Source organism: Lipotes vexillifer, unplaced genomic scaffold, assembly GCF_000442215.2.
Source record: "Lipotes vexillifer unplaced genomic scaffold, Lipotes_vexillifer_v1.1 scaffold1088, whole genome shotgun sequence".
Lineage (NCBI taxonomy): Eukaryota > Metazoa > Chordata > Mammalia > Artiodactyla > Lipotidae > Lipotes > Lipotes vexillifer.
Window position 1 is genome coordinate 1,604,977 of NW_006779738.1, and position 9,146 is coordinate 1,614,122.

General features: G+C 46.7%; 1 protein-coding gene and 1 pseudogene across 1 annotated transcript in view; one reads left to right on the top strand and one right to left on the bottom strand.

Moving 5' to 3' along the window:
• Positions 1–9,146, top strand: part of NID1 (nidogen 1) — a 94,801-nt gene that overhangs the window by 358 nt on the left and 85,297 nt on the right.
• LOC103081847 (charged multivesicular body protein 1b-2 pseudogene) lies at positions 6,266–6,822 on the bottom strand (annotated as a pseudogene).

Sequence of the window (9,146 nt, forward strand, 5' to 3'; positions counted from 1 at the left end):
AGACCCTCAGGCGGCCGGGGCGCGGGGTGCGGCGCTCCGTCTCCAAGCCCAAGGGGGCTCCCGCCTCCGCCCGGCCCGCCGACACCTCCCCGCCGCCTGGTCACTGTCGCCCGAGGTGCACTCGGGTCTGGGAAGCTCGTCCCGTCTGCGCCGCCCCGCGCGCGCCCTGCCCGACTCCGGGACACCGCGACCCCGCGACACCGGATCCCGGGACCCGGGCGGCGTTTCCACCCCGGCGGCTGTGGACCGCATCGCCTCCGAGAAGTCGGCCCGCGTCTCGCTATTGTCCCTTGCCTTTTGGGGACAGGACCCGGTGCGGTTGGGACCAGGCGCGGGCGCGGGGCAAAGGCCAGAGCTGGGTTGCAGCCGGCGCGCGGGCCCTGCGACTGCCGTAGGTGCCGGGGCAGGAAAAGACCGCCAAACCGGGCTCTCCGCCCCGGGAATGTAACCGACAGCCCCTGCATTTGTGTGTGTGGACTCCGGATATGCCTTGGCAATGATTCTGCTCTCAGTCCAGAGTTAAGGGCTGGGAAAGGGCGCCCCGGTGATCCAATTTCCTGTAGCCGAGCACTGTCACCATGGGGGGCGGGGGGAGGGCGGCCAGATGGGGAGCGGCACAGGGACCTTTCGCTCTCTGGATCCTTCTCTGAACTGGCCGGGCTCGGGGACGCTGTCAACTTGGTAAAGTCCTTTCGTGCCGCCGCCTGCCGCCGCCGCGCACCATGTGGATTTCATATAAAGCTGTGTGCCTTCCAGAAGTGGAGGGAACAACGCCATCAGCGGCTGGAGCTTGTCCTGCCGGTGAAATGGCTGTGCTCGTCTTCTGGCCGGGGCAGATTTCGCCCGGGACAGCACCCACGTGGAGCTTGTCGGCTTTGCCCAAAAAGAATGAGTCCTCGAAGTCTCCACCGACAGAGGGTGTCCCCTTGTTGGTTGACTGCCCTGACCTCCTTGCGCAGTCTGCTGTAGCCTGTAAGACCCTGTCTTAGGTTTTTAAATGCATAAGATAAAATCCACAGGATTGCCAAGGAGATCAATTCTGTTGAAAAATGAGTTAAAATAGTTTTTAAAAATTGTATTAAGTAATATATGTGGTTTTGTTCTTTTTAACCTTATTAAATAGCAAGGTGTAGCAGTGGATCCAGTGTACGATCAGCTAATGCCGGAACTTTCAAGGTCATGGGGACTGTAAACAATATTCAGAGACACCTACTGTGACTATAATGTGATAGGAGAATATCTCTGACTTCTGTTAGTGGCAAGGTCATTAAGTGCTAATACTACTGTGTTTTGTTGCCTACATTTATAATGGAAGGAAATGCTAAATACCAGTTACCGGTTACTGAAAATTAAAATGAAATTTCTTTTTCTCTCTAGGTTAACAGACCCACTGAATTCTATTCATGAACCCCTATGTTAAATTAGGGCCCTCCGCCCTTCTTTACTTGTGGCATCAGACTAACCACATTACGTTCTAAAGACCTAGAAAATCGATTGCTAAAAAGTGATTCCCGTCAGTCCACACCTTCTGAGCCAATTTTTTTAATCTGCATTTCAGCGAGAAAGACTCCCAGAGCTCTCTTTGCATCTTATTTCTGTGCTTCAGTTTGGGTTCCCAGGAAGGACTCTGAGATGGAGATTAGCAGATAGGTTATTTCATTAGGGCGAGCTTTGCAGATCCACACTTGTAGAAGGGAGGGCAGTGAAGAAAGATTGAGCGGAGTAGTGGAGCTGCAGCGCAGGCCAGCAAGGGCATCCAGCCAGTCCCCTGGGAGCTCTGGAGGTGGGATGGCCTTTCAGAGCTCTCTCAAGTCTCCTGAGACGGATGGACCTCCATGTCCTTACAGTGATCAGTGATTCCATAAGGGCTGCCCTGGACCGAGGTGTGACCCTTGGGTGAGGCAGTTATCGAAGAGGAGGGCTGAGGACTGCATTCCCAGGAGCTGAATGAGGATCTGGTGCCACATCACAGCACCCACCACTGTTTGTAGTTTTGTAGATGCTGTTTTGAGCTGATGGAAACCTCACATGGCCCTGAGTGAAAGGGTGAATTGACAGGAAGTGTGAGCATGAACTAGATGGTCTGTACTGTTCTGGGCATTAGATTAAGAAAATGAAAGGAAACCCACTGAGAAGGAAAGTGATTATTGGATGAGTATATCTACATGTGTCAGGGACTTGCTAGTTTTACATTATTTAATCCTCAAAACAATGTGCCCCCTTTTTTTCAGATGAAGATATAATAACAACAATTAGTAATTACCCAAGGCCATCGCATCAGTTAAAAATACCCAAACTAGGGCTTCCCTGGTGGCGCAGTGGTTGAGAGTCCGCCTGCCGATGCAGGGGACATGGGTTCGTGCCCCGGTCCGGGAGGATCCCATGTGCCATGGAGCAGCTGGGCCCGTGAGCCATGGCCGCTGAGCCTGCACATCCGGAGCCTGTGCTCCGCAACGGGAGAGGCCACAACAGTGAGAGGCCCGCGTACTGCAAAAAAAAACAAAAACAAAAAAACCCAAACTAGGATTTCAGCCCAAGTCTGTGTCTGACTCATAATGCTTTCAAGCATCAGACCTAAAACATCTGATGGACCCAAGGGAGTGCTGTGAGTTAGAGTAGTGAGGAAAGATTTTACAGAGGAGGTTACATTTAAGACTTGAAAGACAGGTCCATTTTCAGTAGGCGGAGGGGGAAATGGAGAGGCCATTCATGGTGGTAGGTACTGCAGGGGTAAATGCATGAGGATGGGAACAAGCTTGGCATATGCTGGGAAAGTGAGGAATATGACCCCACTGGAGCAGAGTGTTTTTGTTGGCATAGGAGAGTTCAGTCTGGGATAGGCAGTGGGGTCAGGGGATAAATGTATCAGTTAGCTCTTGCTGTGTAACAAACAACCACAAAAACGTCAGTGGCGTATAACTATAAGCACTTGTTGCTCATGTGTTTGGAATCCGCAGGTGGTGGGCTGATTTAAGGCAGCTTCAGCAGGAGCAACTGGGATGATCTGGTTCTGCTCTGGGAGGTGGTGGGGGAGGGGGGTGTCTCTCAGCCTCCACAGCTGTTTTGCCTAATATGGTCATTAGCCATGTATAGCTATTTTAAATTAATTAAAATGAAATAATATTAAAATTTCAGCTTTTGAGTCACACTAGCCACATTTCAAATGTTCAACACCCTCACTAGTGGCTAGTGGCCACTAGATCGGACAGTGCTGCTGTTGAATGTATCCATCACCACTAAAAATTCTATTGGATGGTGCTGCTTCAGAGGGCCAGCTTAAGCATGTCCTTTTTCATGGAGATGTCAGAAGCATAAAAGAGTAAGTGGAAATGCATAGTGCTTTTCCAGGCCTTCCCTTGGGTCATGCCTCCTAACATCTCAGGGACTGAAGCAAGTCTCATGGCTGAGCCCAGTGTCAATGGGTGAGGCAGGTCATCACCCCTCCGCCCCCCCCCCCCCCCCCCCCCCGGCGGAATGGGTTTCATCAAAAAGAACACAAATAACCCGCCCCCACCGTGGTGGTAACAGGCATGGATTCAGGGAGAGCTGAAGATGTGGAGCCAAACGATGCAATACATTACATGGAGGGTCATGAAAGACGGCTCCTGGAAGGTTAGTGGTTGCTGGGTTATACTGTCTGTAGCTGGTCACAAGGCATGCCCGTCTTTAGTAAGATAAGTCTGGCAGTGGTTTGCAAGACAGCATGAACAAATGGACAAGAAGAGTTTGGGAGCAGGAAAACCAGTCCCATAAGTTACTGATTTATCAGATATGCAGGAATTAGAGCGTTACAGGAATGGGGCAAGGAGAGGAGCGGGTGAACCTGAATTGATCTAAGATACATCAGCAAGATTTCTGACCAGTCATACATGGAACGCGGAGGAGAAGGCAGGGAGGGAGAGGTTCTTGGTCTTGAGGCGTGAGCGAATGGTGAGATGGTTGGCAGAGCTGACTTGAGTGAAAAGGCATTAGTCCAGGTTTGACTCAGTGGTGTTAGAGACCAACAAGGAGACCAGAACATGGAGATGCCCTGGAGCTTGTAGACCTTCAAAAGAGCAGTTAGGTTGGAAGGTGAATGGAAGCCTTGACACTAGTTTACGAGGGGAAGTAGGAAAGCAGGGAACAAGCTGAGAGCTGGGTTTGGAGCCCTTGGAAAGGGTACCATTAGTGATGACCCAACTCATCAGTTCTAACAGTGCGGTCTGGGGACTCCTGGGCGTCCTGGAGACTTTTTCGAGAAATTCACAAGGTCAAAACTCTTTTCCTGGTAATACGAAAACGTTTGCTTTTTATACTCCCATGCTCTCATGTGTATATAGTGGAGCTCACTAGAGGCTACAGGATATGTGATATCTACATGTGTTGTGATAAATATCACAACAGATTGAATGTAGAAGATAGGAGAATCCAGCTATCTTCCATTAAGCCAGACGTCAAATTGATTTGCACAAATGTACAACGACACTTCTCTCCCTAGGTACTTTTGGGTTTTATTTTCTTTAAAATTATTTTAACATGTAATGAGTTCATTATTATTTAAGTATTATAAATATTTAAATTTTTCTCAATTTTAATTTCTGGTATGATAAGTATTGATCAATATAACCTATATAAACATGAGATTCTGGGGGTTCTTTAATAATTTTTAAGAATATAAAGGGGTCCTGAGACCAAAATGTTCAAGAGCTGCTGATTTGATGGTATCTAGACATCGTATGCCTCTGCCTTAATTTGAGAGCTGTTTCAAGGCAGAGGGTATTGCTGGGGAATATTCCATGGTGGAGCGAGGGGCCATCTTGGTTTCCTAACTTGATCCTGTGGGCCATTGAATGATAAGATCTGATTCTCCACGTGGAGTAATCTCTTTATTTTTAAATCAGCACAGTCCCAGTGATGAAGCCAGTCATTCTTTGGACCCCATCCTGAGTAACGAGAGGGGAGTGGGCCAGTGTTTAAATCTAGTACATGATTTGATTACATATGATGTTATTCATGTCTTGATTCATAAACATGGAGAAATGAATTAGTTATTGTTTAATAAGTTCAGTTTGGGAAATAAAATTCTTTATGGCTATGAAAAAATAATAAAAGGATATCCTTGGAAGCAAAAAGATTGTATACTGGTCTCCTGACGCATCTCCTCATCTCCCTCATGACTGTCTGTCTGTCTGTCTGTCTCTCTCACACACACACACACACACACACACACACACACACGACATATATCTTCCACAAACTGATTTTCATCATACCACTTACATATAGGAATCTTTCCTTAAGTAAGGTAAATTTAACTCTTAAGATCTTCTAACGTTCTTCCTATTTTTACCCTACCTTCTCTGCCAATACAGGCCACTGACTTTCTTCAAAACTTGCTTCAGGGACTTCCCTGGTGGTCCAGTGGTTAAGTCTCCACATTTCCATTGCAGGGGGTATGGGTTCAATCCCTGATCGGGAAGGCGTGGCAAAAAAAAAAAGAAAGAAAGAAGGAAAGAAAATGTTGCTTTATTCCACCAACCTTACCAAGGAATTCTTTTTAAAAAAATTATTTATTTATTTAGGCTGTGCTGCGTGGCATGTGGGATCTTATTTCCCTGACCAGGGATCGAACCTGCACCCCCTGCATTGGAAGGCAAAGTCTTAACCACTAGACCGCCAGGGAAGTCCCTCGTCCTAGATTTTTGATGTTCAATTTTGAGAAAGATGTTTCATACACAACAAGCTAATGCTACTCTGTCAAAGACATGGACAAAAAGACGTCCCTCGTACTTTTATGCATAATATACAGAACCGTAAAATATGTCAAAATGGAAACTCCCTGAAATTTCTTTTTTTTTCCCCCCTGCAATTTCTTAATGTACTGGGAAGTACGGCAAAGCAAAAGAAAGCACAAATAGTGTTTAAGCATTCTGGCATACATAGTGTTCTTAGTGTAATTGGAGTGCAACTTATCTGTATATACACACAAAATATTTTAGAAGCAAGTAAATTAAACAGAAGTACCAGTTCTGTAACTTACTCTTTTTTTTTTTTTTGCGGTACGCGGGCCTCTCACTGCTGTGGCCTCTCCTGTTGCGGAGCACAGGCTCCGGACGCGCAGGCTCAGCGGCCACGGCTCACGGGCCCAGCCGCTCCACCGCATGTGGGATTTTCCTGGACCGGGGCACAAACCCGTGTCCCCTGCATCGGCAGGTGGACTCTCAACCACTGCGCCACCAGGGAAGCCCTGTAACTTAACTCTTGATCATGCAGACAAGCAAGTCTCTTAGAGTTCATCCTGTTCCATTGAAGCAACACTTGTGCCTATAGAACCTACTGACCCCATGGTAGTTGCATTTGACATCAAGGCCAGTTTCATCTGCCATTTCTTGGAGCAACATATCCACTTGGTCTTGTGGTATTGTTAGGGCTGTGGAGTGACTCGTCGTGTCTTACCTTTGTTGCATTTGAACCTTCACCATTTCCAGTTGGTGTTTACACGTGTCCATCGGGACAAACATCTTTTCATGGAGGTTCATACCCCTCCATGTAGCATCTGCAGAGCCAACCAACGGCCGTGAACTTTGTCACCTTGCCCGTAGTCTGAACTCCTGCTGCCACAGCAGGAGCCCCAGTGCTCACACTCCAGAAATTAATTGCTTGTTTCCTCTGGTGGATTGCATTTTCAATGTGTGTTCTTGCCACTTCTGGATTGCTCTTCTAAATGGCCTTTTTAAGCTTGGCCTTTCCAGCCTTTTCTTCTCTCTTATATTTCTTGGCATTGTTATTAAGTTCTCTGACAGCAAACTACAAGTTAAATAGGTGTTTCTCCATATTCGACATGGTCCCGTGACTTTTTTGGGGAGGCGCAGGTTTGATGGGAGGGTACATGCAGCCCCGTCCTAGTCTTGACTTGCAGGCCGGCCTGGCTCCCTGAGATTGTGTTGTATTCCTCTTGACATCACTCGTGGACCTGCCATGCTTACTGGCACATAGGAAGTTGATCGTTAAGCCCGGGGCCACCACCCATGGTTATGCAGGTGGTTTGCAGCACAAGGCTCTGACTGAGGGGACAAACCAGCTAAAGTCCAGCCCTCATGCCACTCACCAAGCCCTGAACCTCAGCATGGGCCTGGGGCCATTCAGAGGAAAGGGTACTTGCTTCTAATTTGCCCAAAGGCGCCCTGTGGTCTAACAGTGGCCCTGGCTGAGTCACAGAATACTTGATAGAGTATTAATTTCTAATGGGGGCTAAAGTGAAATTGATGAATCAGGTTGATTAACCAACTTATAATTGAGGTCCAGTCACTTCATATCTCACGCTCTTATTATTCCAGACCTCTCTTATTATAAAACAAAGAGGTTTGATAAGATTATCTCTAAGGTTCATTTTATCGTGGATCTTTGGTATTCTCTGATCAAGTGACCAGGTGTTGAATATATACCTTTGCTACGTACAGGACACTGGCTATTATTTCTCATATAATGCAGTGCAATGTTGAGATACATCATCTAGTCATTCAACAAATATTTAATTTGTTGCCTAACATGCCAGGACCAGTGCTAGGCTTTGGAGATTGAAACCAGACCAGTGTCGTTTCTGCTCTTTACAGTCTAGTGAGGAAGACAGACATTAAACTAGTAACGACACTGTGATAAGTGCTATGAGGAGGAAGTTCATATATTGTGGTGAAACTGAGCTAGACCTCTCCACCTGGAACTAAAGCATGGGTAGGGGGCTAGCCATGTGAAAAGGGGGAGGGGCAGAATGGTGCCTCATTACTGAGTGTGAGACCAGGAGCTTGTAGAGAGGAGGAGCTTGGCATGTCTTCAGGACAGAATGAAAGCCAGCGTGAGTGAGGGCGGTGGTGCAAGAACTGGGGGAGCTAAGTCAGACCCGGACACTGCAGCTCAGAGCCCTCCAGGAGTTTCCCTTTGCACTTAATGACATCCAGCTTCTCACCACGTGTGGTGATGGTACAGTCACGCTGGCTCTCCACCCTCATCCCTTATTACCCTGCTGTCCTCACGTGCTGGGCTCCAGCCTCACTAGCCACTTTGTATTCCTCGGCCACAGCCAGCTTGTCCCACCCAGGTGTAGACACTCCTCTCCCCTCTGCACCGTCCCGTCACGCAGGTCTCTGCTCACATGCAGACGCCCGTGCGTGTTGTTTTGTTGCATTCTGTCTTGATTTCATCCCAGCATGTGTAGCCACCTAAAACTAGTTTATTTGTTTACTTGTGTGTTGCTCATCTTTCCCATTAGAGTCTGAACCCTTTGAGGGCCGTGTCTGACCTGCCTTATTCACCGCTGTCTCCCAGGTACACACCAGGAGTAGGGTCTGGGGCACATAGTGGGTGCTCTGTTATGATCTGTTGAATGAATGAAGGTATGAATGAACGCTAGGTATTCCTTACTTTATTCTATGAAGCAGTGGGATGCCATTAGAGATTCTAGCTAGATGAGTGACATGATTTTTTTTTAATTTTTATTTTATACTGTAGTATAGTTGATTTACAATGTTGCATTAGTTTCAGGTGTACAGCAAAGTGATTCAGTTATGTATATACATGTATCTATTCTTTTTCAAATTCTTTTCCCATTTTAGGTTATTACAGAATATTGAGTAGAGTTCCCTGACCTATACCATAGGTCCTTGTCAGTTATCTATTTTAAATACAGTAGTGTGTATATGTCAATCCCAAACTCCTAATTGATCCCTCCCCCCCCCCACATGATTTATTTGTAAAAGATTTCCATTTCCTCAACAAATAAATGGCATGGGAGAAAAAGGAGGGAGAACTGCATAGATTAAAAGAGGCTTAAGAGACAAGCTAACCAAATGTAAGGTAAGGACTTTGCTGGATCCTGATGGAAACATGGAAACAAAGTGGCTGTAAAACACATCTTGGAGACAAACTGCTTTTCTAGGAGAGGTACATATGGAAATATTGACAGGTGAAATAATTTGATGCCTGGGATTTCATTTAAAATACTTCAAAAAAGAAAAAAATAAATATGCACATGTGTGGAAGGAATAGATAAAGCAAGAACTAGAGTGTGTGGATAATTTTGGTGATTCTTCTGTGTGTGTTTGAAAATTCTCCCCTAAAAGTAGTCTAATTAGGGCTTCCCTGGTGGCGCAGTGGTTGGGACTCCGCCTGCC